This window comes from Jatropha curcas, unplaced genomic scaffold, assembly GCF_041381405.1.
Source record: "Jatropha curcas cultivar XTBG-Jc1 unplaced genomic scaffold, XTBG_Jcur_1.0 HiC_scaffold_1112_pilon, whole genome shotgun sequence".
Classification (NCBI taxonomy): Eukaryota; Viridiplantae; Streptophyta; class Magnoliopsida; order Malpighiales; family Euphorbiaceae; genus Jatropha; species Jatropha curcas.
The window spans coordinates 13,243-29,523 of record NW_028322603.1 but is presented as its reverse complement, the minus strand read 5'-3'; the positions used below and the strand labels follow the sequence as shown (position 1 = coordinate 29,523).

The 16,281-nt window shown below is 34.7% G+C and overlaps 1 long non-coding RNA gene and 2 pseudogenes across 1 annotated transcript; 1 reads left to right on the top strand and 2 right to left on the bottom strand.

The window, feature by feature from the left end:
- The first annotated feature begins 949 nt into the window (after positions 1-949).
- LOC149491612 (uncharacterized) lies at positions 950-3,373 on the top strand. The gene is made up of 4 exons (XR_016319353.1): positions 950-1,240; positions 1,457-1,594; positions 2,269-2,350; positions 3,168-3,373. It is a non-coding gene; the product is annotated as an uncharacterized LOC149491612 (long non-coding RNA).
- A 2,152-nt stretch (positions 3,374-5,525) lies between these two features.
- On the bottom strand, positions 5,526-8,067 carry LOC149491611 (L-type lectin-domain containing receptor kinase SIT2 pseudogene; annotated as a pseudogene).
- Positions 8,068-9,405: 1,338 nt separating this feature from the next.
- On the bottom strand, positions 9,406-10,930 carry LOC119369866 (L-type lectin-domain containing receptor kinase SIT2 pseudogene; annotated as a pseudogene).
- Positions 10,931-16,281: the final 5,351 nt, after the last annotated feature.

Genomic DNA, 16,281 nt, shown 5'->3' with positions numbered 1-16,281 from the left:
AATAAATTGAATGTCAAATTGTTCTGCGTAAGAAATTAATTTTCAAATGAAAGTAAATAAGCTTGAGAAAAATGTACATTATTACTATTACGCCTTTATTGCTAAACTCGGTTTTATTGAAAGATGTTTATTTAATGAGCGATTTTCTAAAGATTCCAATAGCCGAACGATGATAGTATTGAAGATTAATATAATAAAACTCCTTATAAGCTTCAGCTAGGTGGTACTATGTAGCTTGAACGAAATATTATTCTAAATATGATAATTGGCGGTAGAAGTACAACCAGAATACCCCACTCACTGCCTTTCCTCGATCTGTATTTTCGCTTTTGAGCTGTCTCCTTGGTAGTGGAAGCAATTTCTTGTGACTTTAAAATTCCCCATGCATCCATTCTTATTCTTTCCCACGAGATTTCAATTCGAGGACGAATTGTCTTAAGGGGGGAAGATTGAAATACCCCGGATTTTTATTTTCAAAACTTTTGAATTTTCATTAAATCAAAAATCCAGATTTATGATAATATGGGCTGTTAAGACCGAGTAATTCTAATTGAGCCCAAAGTTTTACGAATTGGGCCCAAGCCCAAAAACATATTATTTAGAATTTTCATTTGGATAATACTTAAAATTTCGATGAAAATAAAATGGAACACTAATTGTTAATCGATTAAAAATGTGTCTATATATATGTAACAACTATATAAATTAATCAGCCTAAAATTAAATATCTTTGGTATTAATATTTTATGAATAAATTGAGAAAATATTACTAAACTGAACAAAATAATCAAATAAATTGAACCGGACCCAAAAATCAAATTAATTTTTCGAAAACCAGATGAAAAATCCATAAACCAATTGAAAAACCAAGCTAAAACCACGATTTAAACCAAATCAGACTCGAATCGACCCAAACCCCATCCACCAATTAGAAAATTCTAGAAAAAAAAAAAAGAAAAAAAAAAAGAAAAGAGAAACGAGAAGAGAGATTCAGTGGTCTCTCTCTCGCTCTTCTCTCTCAACAACCCCCCTCCCCTTTTCTTCTCGTTCTCCGACCACCGGCCACCAAATCCGGCAAATAAATACTCTAAAAATATCTACTCATCGCAAGGAGTATGATTCAAGCCTTGGTTTGCGCGATTTGAGCCTGGATTGAGAGAAAATTCAATCGAAAGGTGCGACGCCATAGTAGCAATTCTTTCAGCCATTCACGCCGTTTCCGGCGACCTGAGACTTCAAGGTAGGTGCCGATCGACTCCTCTCTTCTCCTTCTTTCATTTGACTGTTACGGTGTTGAGTATGGTGGCCGGAATCGGAAAACCCAAAGTGGGTACCATCGAACATTTCCGGCCAATTTTCGGCCAACTGGTTCACACCCACCTTGATTTGAACACATATTAGTGATCCTCTCATCGAAACGAATGAAATGATGTATTGTTTGTCAATTTTGGTGAAGGTTAAATTTTTCAGCCACCGTGCACGGCGGCGGCGGCGGCGGTCCGGCGACCGGCCGGCGAGACTCCGGCGAGACTTCAAGAGACAGAATGCTCTCCTCTTCACGCGGATGACGGAAATGAAATCTGATTTTCAATCGGTACACTCTAAAGCTTAATTTGCAATTTTTGAATAAATCCCGAATTAATTAATTAATGAACTTAATTAAGTATTTAAGTAAATTAAATTAAATATTATTAAATATATTTTATGAATATTAATTATAACTATAAGGTTGGTACAAAAAAAAAAATATATATATATATATATATTCCTAGCTAATAATAAATTTTAGGAATTTTATTAACAAATAAATAGTTATAGAACAATTAATTATAATGGATTATGTGAATTAAGTGACCGAATAAATGACGGTTATGACGGACGGGATTAGTGGATATGAAGTTGCCCGATGGATGAACTGTGTGTGTGGATTTGTGAAAATTTGAAAAATTTGGATAGTCCAGTTTATAGAGGAAATGCTGCCGAATTTTAGTTATATTCTTAAGAAGTAGTGACGACGAAAATTTGAGGTATTAAGAAATACTATACAATATTAGCATTATCATTATACAATATTTCTCACCGAATATTTAGAGATTTTATCTAAAGGTTATAAATTAGAATAGTTATTTATATAAATGAGAGAAACTAGATATATATGCATATATAACAAGTGAATTAAATGACCGGTAGCAAAAATAAATAAACGAATGTGAAATATAAGTTTTTGAATTAAAACTCTTATTTAGAATTTTCTTGTTTATTTTAAAGGTTTATAAAATACAAAATGCGAGGACAAAAGCTGGAAGCATGTGGCTAAAAAGGCAGTCCTTGTAAAGGACAATAAAGAACTGTGAGTAGTGTTAGATAACTAGTACCATCCGCCTGCATTCATGCATTCACGGCTAAATGTTATCATGCATTAATTTATTGAGTTGCCATATTATGATGCACTATTTGTTGATATTAAAAATTGTTTGATTACTTGTGCTATGAACATACTATGCCTTGTTTGTGTGGAATTGGGATGAAGTGGACCACCATGGGTTTGTGAGGACGGTCCATGTGATATGGATCCTAAATATGATATGATATGATATTTGACCGTCGGCCGGGAAAATGGGAGATCGGCGCCCCCGTGTGCACCTGATGATATGGATTGTAAGGAAAACCACAGGATGGCTTCTTGTTGTTGCGCACCTGATAATCTAGATTTGATTGTAGCCCGCAGGGTGGCCTCCTGTTGTGAGCACTTGATGATCTAGATTGGATGGAGACCACCGGGTTGCCTCCTGTTGGTATGGAAAAGAAAAGAGAGAATGAAAAAAAAAAACAATGAGAGGACTGGTCAGTGAGGATTAGACCAGTTGGCCGTATGGGGGATCGGCTCCCTGGTGCACATGTATGAGAGGGCGAGCCATGTGTGAGGACGGCTCGTTGGGGTTTCAGGTGGTGCCACTGACTAATTTCCACGTGATGTGATTATATGAAGGTGATAATAACTGTGATTGCTGTTGTATTGCCATTTGTGTGACAAATTGCATGATCATATAATTAAATGGTGTCCAAATAGAAATATTTTAGCATCTGTGTGATTGTGTGGGGTGAGAGGGTTATCTAACCCTACTCATTGAGTTTGGCGCTCACCCCTGCCTACTATTTTTTTTCAGGTAATAGAAAGAAAGGAAAGCCCTATGGAGTTGAAATACGTATTATAGAAGACTGTTAATGACAGAAATAAATATGTAAATGTAAAGGTAGAGTTCCGCAATTGTATTCCAGTTGGGTTGTAAGTGCATAATGAAAGTCCAGATTTAATATATGAACTGTATTTTGGATGCATATGTATAATAAGTTAATGGGCCTTAATCCATAATTATGAATAGAATGTGGAACTTAAATGAGTTAGGCTTACTACGGGCTTCGGGGGCCTTAAGCCCACCCAGGTCCTAGTGTCGGTCCGGTCCATGGAAATGGGTCGTGACAAGTTTAGTCTCAGCTTTTCTCCCACGCTACAAATACACACTCACGTGTAGACTCTTGACTTGTGATCAATGGCGAAGGGAGGATACCCGGGTTGGCTAACAATTTTTTTTAAGATTTATACCTAGAAAATAGTGAAAATTTTTAATTTTACTCTTAAATTATATATTTTTTAATTTCATTTTTTTGTTTTGCCCCTGACCTTTAACTGCTTCTCATGATTGTACGTCAATGAAAAGAACAAGAAGAAGCATTAGCTTTTAAGCTAATGTGTCAACGTTTTCCACACGCTGCGCGGGAAATATACGCTCTTATAGACCATTGAGTTATGAAAACTGAGTACTGTATGTCTAGCTATTTATGGTGGACTTAACTGTGGAGTTTTTGAAATAAATTTCTTATCCTCACTTTTGGATTAGAGCAATCTTTCCATAATTTCAAATTTTAAATCACTTGATCTTATAAATAAACTTTTCATAGAAATGTAATTACTTCTATTAATCTAATCATTTGTTGATAAATATGAAATATTTTAAAAGTGAAAAATAACGAATTTGATGGTTTAAACCATTGATTGCTTTATTTATTATAATATACAAACTTAATAATAAAAAAGTCTGAATTTTGATTTTTTTTAATTTTAGCAAATATTTTTAATTTTGTCCATCAATAGATTCCACATCCAAAATTATGAAAAAATGAAAATGTGAATGATAAAAAGAAATTGTGTTTGGTAAAATGAAATATAAGTTCATTTTTTTATCCAAGTTTTGAATTAAACCAATGAATTTAAAATTTAAGAATTAATATTTAGTGAAAGTATATAATTTTACAATATAAAACATACATAAACACATTCATTTTAAGAATTAAAATTATTAAAATTTAATAACTTTTTCCACTCTCTATACATAAACACAACTCCCATTTTATCATCACCATTCACAAGCTATATATATATATATATATATATATATATATATATATATATATATATATATATATATATATATTACGAGCTTTGTATGGAGACCAAATTGACAAATAAAAGTAAATTCAAGGTATCAATTGATAAAATTAAACGTATTATAATTCAAAGGTTAATGAATTGATGGTACCAACTGGTCATTATTACTAGTTGATGATGGTGGGGACAAGATACTTTATTCAACCAGTAATGTGAAAGGGGATGTTCTTTTCATTTGCATGAAGTTCCACGAGAGTTCGCTTAATTTTTTGTTTTCAAATATTGACTATATATAACTTATAATCAAGTCATCTAATCAGGTTAAATAAGTTCATGCACGATGCTAAATAGTAATTAGGGTCAGAAACTTATTAAATGACCATTGAACACCACTGGTTAACAAAATGAAAATTTGAACACTATTGATCCTATTAGGTAGAAAAAGTTAACCATACTACAAGAAAAAAGATGGCTGCTTCTAAAGTCAATGAAGAATGACAAATGTGAGAAATTTTGATGGGTGATCGAAAATGATATTTCTATATTTCTTTGTTTGATACCAAAATTCATCAACTACTTTTCTTTCACTGTCATCCAGTTTCAAGCAATACTGGCTTATCCTATGTAGTCATTTTGCCATTCTAACATGGCTATTATCCTTCTGTTAGCTATGAAATTTCTGAGTTCCTGTAAAGCATAAATAATAGAATAACCAGTAGTAAAAATTTCGGGAATCCTTTGACTTGACAAAATTTAGAAAAGAAATTATATTACTGGTGATATATATTAAATAATGGTGCAAATTGGTCAATAGTGCAGAAAATAAACTTGTTAGAGTGACTCAAATTAGTATTCTGCTGTCCTGATTCCTCTTGCTTTATAGTGTTTGTAATAAAATTTGGACAGTCTTATTTATTTATTTTTGTATAACCAGGACGTGTAATCCCCTCTTTGGATCGTAAAGCCTAAAGGTTTATGGTTCTCCAGCAAAGTGCGCTTGCTGGAATCAAACTTGTGTATGGTTCTTGTGAACTTAAACAAGATCTGATATTTAGCGGCAAAGATTCATCAAAACAAATGAAAACTTGTTTGGATTTCTATCTCATTATCCATGAAACTAGTCATGCTTGAACCAAATCCTATTAAATCAACATTTACAAATGAACTATAACTAGTAAGATTGCAATTTTGAACTATAGAAAACTTAGATGACTTGGCCAATGTTATTATACTACTAAACATTAGGATTCATTTACAAGTGGCATTCTCTGCAAACGAAATGAATTCCTCATTCATTTGATGCAAACACTAAGCAAAATTTTGGCGTTCATCGACCACAACTTAGAATGGATTCAGTGATAGACAATGTAGAATAATCATTAGACTCAGGAACTGACAAACTGCAATCTCCAGCTACTTGTTGACTAATTGTGACCAAACCAATTCCAGGACCAGAAGCTTCCATTTGTATTTCTGGCAAGCTAGCCTTTCCATCTAGATATTGCACCACTTGCCTCATGATAGGCCTAGCTGCTGGTATAGGGTGAGCACAGAGCATGCCTAACTTCAGAACCAATTCCATTTCCTCCACCAAATATTTACCTTCCAATTTAGGATCACTTGTTTCAAGAATTTGCCCTCTTTTCCAGCGTTCAAGAACCCAATCTGCCAAAATCACCTCCTGAGGTGGTCTTTCTGGCTCTAGAGGCTTCCTTCCACAGGCTACTTCAAGCATAAGAATACCAAAAGAAAAAACATCGCTGCTTGTAGTTACCTTTCCTGTTCTTGTAGCCTCTGGTGCAAGGTATCCTACAGTTCCAACAACACAAGTTGTTTGAGGAATCGACCCGTGATCATAAAACTTAGCAAGTCCAAAATCCCCTAACCTTCCATTAAGATCAGAGTCTAACATAACATTTGAAGCTTTCACATCTCTATGCAGAACAACCTGTTCCCACTCTTCATGTAGGTAAACAAGTGCTGATGCAACTCCTTTCAGGATTTGACATCGGCGAACCCAATTCAGATTTGGTGTGTGATTGTGAAATAAGAATTTATCAAGACTTCCGTTAGGCATATACTCGTAAACCAAGAGCAACTCTCCCTTTCGCCGGCAGTAGCCTAAGAGTTGCACTAAGTTCCTATGCCTCAGCTTCCCCATGGTAACAATTTCTGCTACAAATTCTTTCATTCCCTGTTGAGACTCATGTGAGACTTTCTTGACAGCAACTTGTGTATTGGAAGAAGGCAATACTCCTTTGTAAACTCGTCCAAATCCCCCAAAACCAAGCAACTCCTTCTCTCTGAACCCTTTAGTAGCTTTATAGAGATCTCTGTAAGAAAATCTTTGAGGTCCATATTCTTGTTCCCAATCTTCGCGCAATTCTTCATATTTCTTCCTCCATATGATATAAACAGCTCCAAAGATTATTGTTATCAGCAAAATAATTGCTGTTATTAATGGGATTACAATACTTAAATCTGGTCTTTTGCTTGATTTTCTTTTAGGGGGAAGTAAAGGAAGTTTTGAGATATCAAGATTTTGAGCTGGCCCACTTCTGTTAAAGCTCCATCCAAGAATATAATGGTAGCTTGACATTGATCCTGTTGAAGAAGAAAAACCAACATACATAGAATCCAAGAAAACTAAGGAAAGATCAAGATTTGTTGACAAGAGAGGCTTTTCTGGTTTCTTGATTTTTATAGGAGCTAAAGTAACATTGATTAGCTTCTCTGCATCATCATAAACTATCCATACCTGCATTGGATCTCCACTTACTAGCTCTAAAGTCTTATTTTGCCTTTCTTCCTCTGAATAATAGGCAGCTGAATCTGATACATTTGATTTTAAACCATTCACATCTACACCGATATGATTGTTGTCCATGTCTTCAAATTCTCCAGTCTCTATAGTATCAAACTCAACAGCAAAAATATGGTTTGAGGACAAGCCAATGCTTGTAGGATTAAATAGTCCAAAGTATTGTGTCGGCCATCCTCCTGTTAACTCCATAGATGGAGAGATAGTGAAGGTAAAGCCATGGCCACCAAGATTTGCCACCTGAGGAACAATGGCAAACACAAAATTGGTGGAAAATGAAAGAGATTGAGAATTCTCTGATGAATGATTATTGAACTTTAGAGGGAATGGAAAGAAAGCGCGGCCGATTTCCTTATATGAAAGATTTGTCAGCTCTAGCAGACCATTCTTGTGAATTTTTGCAATCCCATTAGCATGCAGGTCAGTTTCACTGAAGCCATGGTAGATGAATTGGTTTTCTTCTTTTGCTGCTAAGGCTAACTGTTTCAAGAAGACAAAACTATAGAGTAGAAAATGAAACAATTTAAACAAAGAAAACATTGAGAGACACAATTAGTTGTTGGCTTGAACAAATTTAATCAAAATGCTTGTTCTATGAATTTTTGAATGCAGATAATAAAGTGTTTGAATATAAATATTTCTGTTCTAAATCTAGATGGTTTAGCAAATACTATTCAAAGCATGTGCAAGGTCAAAGGAAATAAGATTTCTATTTTTATTCTTTTTACATATTGCAGTTTACGAAAATAGACTACAACTAATAATCTATTTCTCTAATCAAGGGGACAAAAATTCTTGCATTATAAAACTATAAAACGATTAATAAATGATCCCTTGAACAGGACAACAATTATATTTCATTATATTGGCACCCATAGTTGACTGTACATTACAAGAAGAAGCATGTCACCTTCGCAAATTAATGACAGGATAATGAGTTTTAATAGATGATTGAAAATGATAATTTTTATTTCAGTCCAAAATTTAATTGATTCTTTCATTTCACCAATTTTCAGGGAATATGCATATTCCTGGAGTCCTGTTTCTTTCAATTTTAACTTAATTTGCTATTACAAGTAGAAGCATGTCACCTTCGCAAATTAATGACAGGATAATGAGTTTTAATAGATGATTGAAAATAATAATTTTTATTTCAGTCCAAAATTTAATTGATTCTTTCATTTTCACCAATTTTCAGGGAATATGCATATTCCTGGAGTCCTGTTTCTTTCAATTTTAACTTAATTTGCTATTACAAGAAGAAGCATGTCACCTTCGCAAATTAATGACAGGATAATGAGTTTTAATAGATGATTGAAAATAATAATTTTTATTTCAGTCCAAAATTTAATTGATTCTTTCATTTTCACCAATTTTCAGGGAATATGGAGAGCTTGACTCTAACAATTGGAAGACTTCTAGAAACCCATTGACTTGACCTTAATTTTATATATATAACATAATATATAGCAAGTGGCGTAACTTCCCTGGAAACATCTACACCAGGAAACTCATCCAATGGTAGTAATAAAAATAAGCCATGAATCCTAAGCTGCAAACCTATTTGCAGGCTTGGCTGCAGGATAGGCCAGGACTTTGGGAAATTTTGTATTTTCAAAATACAGGCCTAGTCCATTAATAGGTCTAGGACTACATGTTAGAGCTTAGGAATCTTAATTTTCAATCCATTCTGGCTTAACTAAACCTAGTAATGAGCTAAAATATCGATCAAACCAATGAAAAATAAATTGTTTTTGAAACAACAATTTTTCTTACTGGAAAAAAAAAAAAAAAGAGAAAGTGAGAGCAAATTCTAAAAAAAAATTTAGGGATTGGTTTGATCATAGGTAGATACATATTATCACATCTAAGCGAGTTTTATCCTTTTCAATCAAAAAATTACTGATTTCCCATTAATTGAATTTGTTTGATGCAACCTTTGGGATCAATAACAGAGAGACAAATAGAAAATCTAAAGCTTAATCTAGCCTTTTGGATCTTGTTAATGAAGCAATGGTATTGCATCTGAATTTCAAGAACTAAAAACATGCTTTAGTAGAATAAAATTAAATAATACATGGGATTCGAATAAAATAAAAGTTTCAGAATAAAAATTGAACTAAAAAATTTCATTACATTAGACATGTTCTGAGTTCTGACATTTAGCAAGTCTAAAATCGCCAAACCTTCTATTAAGATCAGAATCTAATAAAACATTGCTAGCTTTCACATCTCTATGTAAAACAACTTGTTCCTATTTTTCATGAAGGTAGAAAAGAGCAGGTGCTACTCCTTTAATGGTTTGATATCGTTGAAACCAATCAAGACTAGGTTTTTCATTACTAAATAAAAACTTGTCAAGACTTCCATTAGGCATATGATCATAAACCAAGAAAAGCTCTCCTTTTCGCCGGCAATACCCTAAAAGATGAACAAGATTCCTATGCCTTAGCCTTCCCAAGCTAGCAATTTCAGCTACAAATTCCTTCATTCCCTGTGTTGAATTATGTGAGATTTTCTTTACAGCAATTTGTACATTAGATGAAGGTAGTGCCCCTTTATAAACCCTTCCAAAACCTCCACAACCAAGAAGCTCTTTGTCTTTAAAACCTTTAGTTGCTTTATAAAGATCCTTGTAAGAAAATCTTTGAGGACCGTATTGTTGTTCCCAACCTTCACGAATTTCTCCATATCTCTTCTTCCTTATCATATAAATAACTGCAGAAATAGTTACCAGAAAAATAATTACAATTGCCAATGGAAGCATAATTGTCAGTTCTAGATTACCCTTTGATTTTCTTTCATGAGGAAGTGAAGGAAGCTTTGAAAGATCAAGACTTTGTGCTTGCCCAATATTGTTAAAGCTCCACCCAAGAATATATATAATGGTTACTTGCAACAGAACCAGTAGATGCAGAGAAACCAACATACATGGAATCCATGAAAACTAAAGAAAGATCAATACTTGTCGATAAAAGAGGCTTTTCTGGCTTTCTACTTTCTAGAGGAGCTACTGTTACATTAAGTAGCTTCTCCATTTGATTATATTCTATCCATGCTTGAATTGGGTTCCCACTAATGAGTTCCAAGCTCTTATTTTCTGCTTCATTTTCTGAAAAATACGTGACCGGAGCTGATTCAATAGATGTCAAATTGTTAACATCTACTCCAACATGATTGTCATTGATATCTCCAAATTCAGGATTCTTAACAGTATCTAACTCAATGGCAAGTAAATGATTGGAAGGTAAGCCTATCGTAGTAGAGTTAAAAAGTCCAAGATATTGAGATGCTATTGCTTCTTTAAACACTACTGATGGTGAGATAGTGAAGGCTAAGCCATGGCCATCTCGATTATGCGACTCAGGAACTATAGCAAACACAAAGGCTGTAGAGAATGATAGAGATGAGAAAGAATTGTTGGGAAAAGATTTGTCGAAATGAAATGGGAAAGGAAAGAAAGCATGGCCAATTTGTTGCTTTGAAGTGTTTGTTAGTTCTAATAGACCATTTGGATGGATTTTTGCTGCCCCATTTAGACTTAGATTTGCTCCTTGGAAGCCATTGTAGATGAACTGGTTTGCTTCTTGAGCTAAGGCCAAGTGTTTTATGCATACAGAAAGAGCTAAGAAAAGTTGAAGTGATCTAAGAAATGCTGCCATTGAAGGAAGATTTAGAAAACAGAAAACAGAAAGAATGTGCTTGTATTCTGCATATGAATTTCAAATTCTTGGGCTAAAATATTAACATTTTCCAACTCAATCAAGTGTCAATATCAGGCATGAGAAAAAAAAATGATGACAACAAAGCTTTGATGATCTCAGAATCAAGTTGCTGTTATTGGAGGTTTTGTAGGCGGTCAATAGCATAAAAATCAAGAAGAAAGAAGAAGAAAAAGAATTATTGAATTAATTTTATGCGAAAAATTGCTAAAAAAATAAAAAAAGAAATGCTAGGTACTGTGGGCTGCAACGGCGGAGCCAATAAGAAGGAGGGTCAAAATTAATCCATTTGACTGGTCCATATCAACATTCCGGTGGCATTTGCGACGGTATGTGGTAAGTTTTTTTTAAAAAAAATTACAATTCATTATCAAGTAAGTATATCATATTATTATTAGGAAAATAAGAAATATAAACATAAAAAATATTTTTTATTTGAAGAATGATATTAGCAAAAGAAATTAAATCTTTTTTAAATATAACGACAAGAAAATTTTATAATTTTGTCTTTTTGGAAATTTATTATATCTAGGACAAAAGTGTAAAATATCAAATATGAACAGAGAAATGGTCCACACTATTAGATTTCAATGGTAAAAAAAACTTACTTAAACTTAAAGATATAAAATCCGCAACCATATGTATCAACGGTCTATTTTGTATTTTGAACTAAAAAAACAAAAAAAAAAAAAAAAAAACACACACATACAAAAACTTCTTAATAAGGCAGAACAACTCCTTCAATGGAGAAAATATACCACTTGATACTGCAAATACTCAAATCCGAGAAACTGAATCTAATAATTGTTATAAAAGATAAGAAATTTAAAATATATTAAATAATGAAAAAAAATTAAATAAATTAAGAAAAAGCACGAAAAGGTGGTTCAAAGAACAAAATCTAAAAGAAAATCAAAGAAGAGGGAAGGAGAAGAGAAACAATTAAGGTTATTATAAGATATAATCACATTTTTTGTAAGATCCTTTTTTACAATATGCTAATAGAAATTTGGATATTTTTATATGAAAATTAAATTTTAGTTACAATAATGTAATAGAGTCTATAGTTTAGAGTGAATAAGTGAAATTAAATTAAAAAGAAAATGAAAAGTTTTATAATTTTAAAATAATTTTTTTTTAAATTAAGAGACAATTAAATTAAAAAAATAATAGAAAAGTTTTAAGAAAAATGGCATGTACCAATTTATTATGTGGTTATTAATTGCTGGAAAAAAAAAAATTAAAGAATTGTATTACCGGTGTAATAAATTTATTATTTGGATTATTAATTATTGCAAAAAAAGAAATCAAAATTTTTTTTCATTAATGCTGTAAATTTGTTACTATTACCATTTCATTAATTTTTTTGACACTTTTTGATTTTTCCAAGATTAGTAAAAAAAATATTCAACCACTTCAATTCTATAAAAAATAATGATAATTGATTAAATTATCCTGTAATTAATTCTTTATAACTAAAATAAAGAAAGTTTGGTGGAAATAAATTAATATTATGAAAATATTTAAAATAATTATTTTTAAAAAAATTATTTATACCTTTTTAATTATAATTAATGCTATAATTATATTTAATATTATATTATATTTTTTATTAAGTTAAAATAATAATTTATAATTTTTATTTACTATTTATTTTTGAAAAATAAAAAAAAAAATTTAATGCTAAACAGGTATTTAAACAAGCTTGGATATTTAAACTGTAATTGTAATTAAGTTCGGACGAGTTTAGGTAGTAAAAGTGAATTTCTAAGTTGATTCGTGTAACAGCCCAGCCCTTGTGTAATATTGTCCGCTTTGGGGCGTTACGTATCGCCGTCCCCCTCACGATTTTGTTTTCAGGCAGGCTTTGCAACCCACCCAAAAGGCCTTACACAAGTTCAAGACTGCCACCCTTTATGTACATTACTTCCACCTTGTGCTTAGCCGATGTGGGATTTGCCTAAGGTGTGACACACACCCCCCCTTGGGACTCAGCGTCCTCGCTGAGGTTTGCCCCACCACCGGCCAGAGGGACAAGGCTCGGCTCTGATACCAATTGTCATAGCCCTGACCTGGTTAGTATTGTCCGCTTTGGGGCGTTACGTATCGCCGTCCCCCTCACGGATTTGTCCCTCAGGCAGGCTTTGCAACCCACCCAAAAGCGCGCTAACCAAGTTAGAGACTACCCCTCTTATGTACAGGACCACCCCCTCGTACTTAACCGATGTGGGATTTGCCTAAGGTGTGCTGGCCTTGCCACATATTGAACTTGTGTAAGGCCTTTTGGGTGGGTTGCAAAGCCTGCCTGAAAACAAAACCGTGAGGGGGACGGCGATACGTAACGCCCCAAAGCGGACAATATTACACAAGGGCTGGGCTGTTACAAATTGGTATCAAAGCCGACCCTCGTTCCTCTGGCCGGTGGTGGGGCAAACCTCAGCGAGGACGCTGAGTCCCCAAGGGGGGTGTATGTGGCAAGGCCAGCACACCTTAGGCAAATCCCACATCGGTTAAGTACGAGGGGGTGTGTAACACCCCTTCCCGGTCCACCCGTTAACCCGAATGAACCGAGTCGAGATGCTACAAAACTGGTTGACTGTATGGTCTGACATGCTGAAAACATACTGTATATTGAATATAATAACATGCTGGTACTGTTTCCAAAAATAATGTAATTTATATTTACAAAACATGATACAAGTTTACAAAATGAAATGGGCCCAACTGTGTGCCCTGTACATGCCATAAAAAGAAAACAAAATGAGTTTCTACCCTGAAGACCGAGTCTTCTACAGATGAACTGCAGCAGTTGTACGCGGACTCTCTATAGACCAGTCTCAAAACCTGCGAGTTAGACAGGTAACTCGCTGAGCAAATAATGCTCAGTGGATATCTCAACAAATAAAGAAACAATTAAACACATACATATATAGAAAGAACCATGGAAACATATATGGCACATATAAGCTCACACGTTATGATACTTTCATGATATCTTGATTACCTTTTTGTACTGTTTATAATTCTGTATAATTCATGAAATGTTATGTCAAGATATCTGAATGGCTCCATAAGGTTATAGTGAAACCGAAGTGATAAGATAAACTGTATGAAACTGGGTGAAACTGTATGCTATAGGCCCCGAACCGGATTCGCCTATGCCAATATTGTCCGTTTTGGTGCCCCTAACCGGATTCGCACCGCACGGTTTAATCATATCCACTCAACGGCCTGTAGCCGGAGTTCCAAACTGTATGGGGAGCAGATCTGCTATTCTATGTCGCGACATAGCCTTATCTACATGGTTTCTACCTAACCTCAATGGAGCTTAAGATTAGCATGTCAACAATATAACACAATAGCACATAAATGGTTTCACAACGTCATCGTTCATCATATTGATTTGGTTTCACATCATATGAATGCTTGTATGTTGTTTTAATCCATGTTCTTATGTTGTATTTTTGTTGTAAAATGATTGGATGCATGCATGTTGAGCAAAGGAATGTGATTACATAGCAATTGAAAGGCAAAAGAGTGTCACAGCACAAGTCGCGACCGCATATGTGAAAGTCGCGAGCGCGACTTGTGCATCCTGAGAGTCAGTGTGTTTCTGGCTGAAGTCGCGACCACACAGCACAAGTCGCGAGCGCGAGATGAAGTCGCGAGCGCGCTTGTGTGATTCGTGAGCGCGAGATGCGCACACTGAGAGTCAGAGAGCTTCTGGCCAAAGTCGCGACCGCGCATGTGATCCTCGCGAGCGCGAGTTGTGCCATTTGAGAGTCAGAGAGCTACCTGACTCAAGTCGCGAGCGCGCAATAGGAAATCGCGAGCGCGACTTGCTTTCCAGTATGCGCGAGCGCGCGACGTGATTCTGTGCAGTCTGTGTTCTTTTGGCCATAACTCTCAATAGCTAACTCCAAATTGAATGATTCAAAAGCCCATGTAAAGCTAACACAGAAAGGAACAAATAACTCTTCTATGACAATTCCTAATTCCATCATTGTATGGGTTCAAAATCAAGATGAAGTTGCTGGTAACATTTCCAGCAAACTCTGTTTCCGCTTCATATGTTCATCCCCTGTTTTCACATCATTTCCAGTACTTCCACCCAACAACAAGCAACATATCATCTCATTGGCAACACACCACACAATTTACATGCAAAGAAAATAGTAGACAACATGAGATATCAAACCTTGACGTCAAAAGGCTTGACCTCTGTTTCAGCTTCTCTTTTCTGCAACTTTGGAACTTTCTTCTCCTATACACAAGGATTCTCATAACTCATCTCCAATATAACTCAATTAAAGAGTGAATAACATATAGCTTCAAGGAATTCTACTTACTTGGAGTGGACTTAGTGCTTAACGTGCATGAAACTTGCAAGGAAACGGGAGGGAAAGTAAGAAGAGAATATGAAAATGGGAAAGTGAGCTGATAAGAACGGGTAGTCTCTAGAAGAAATGACTTGGCTGTGTAACATATCTACTTGGTACCTCAAGTGTACAAAGACACAACTAAATACCCACACTGTATGTTTGGCTGCAAACAAGGCCTAAACTTTTTCATGCAAATAAGTCCACTTATCATCTCATGCTACCCCAACCGGGTTTGGTTCAACCCAACTCACCCTTCCTCTATGAAATGACTCAACTCAACGCACTAGGATGTTACAATTCTCCCCTCCTAAATAAAAACTTCGTCCCGAAGTTTACCTGTTGTAAACAAATGCGGATATTGCTGTCGCATGGTTTCTTCTGATTCCCAAGTTGCTTCTTCTGTCTTATGATTCCTCCAAAGAACTTTCACCAATGCTATTTTCTTGTTCCGCAATTCTTTAGTTTCTCTGGCTAGGATCTGAACTGGTTCTTCTTCATAAGTGAGATCCGGCTGAATATCAATCTCTTTCGCTGATAATACATGTGAGGGATCTGATCTGTATCTCCTTAACATTGATACATGAAAGACATTATGAATTCGATCTAAGGTTGGAGGTAATGCTAGGCGATAGGCTAATGGTCCTACGCGTTCAACAATCTCGTATGGACCAATGAACCTAGGGCTAAGCTTACCCTTTTGTCCAAACCTTAAGATCTTTTTCCATGGTGAAACTTTCAGAAATACTTTATCCCCAACCGAATACTCAATATCCTTTCTCTTTAAATCAGTATAAGACTTCTGTCGATCACTTGCTTCTTTCAGCCGTTTTCTTATGATGTCCACTTTCTCTTCTGTGTCTCTAACCAAATCTGGACCCAAAATCTTCTTCTCACTAAGTTCTGTCCAAC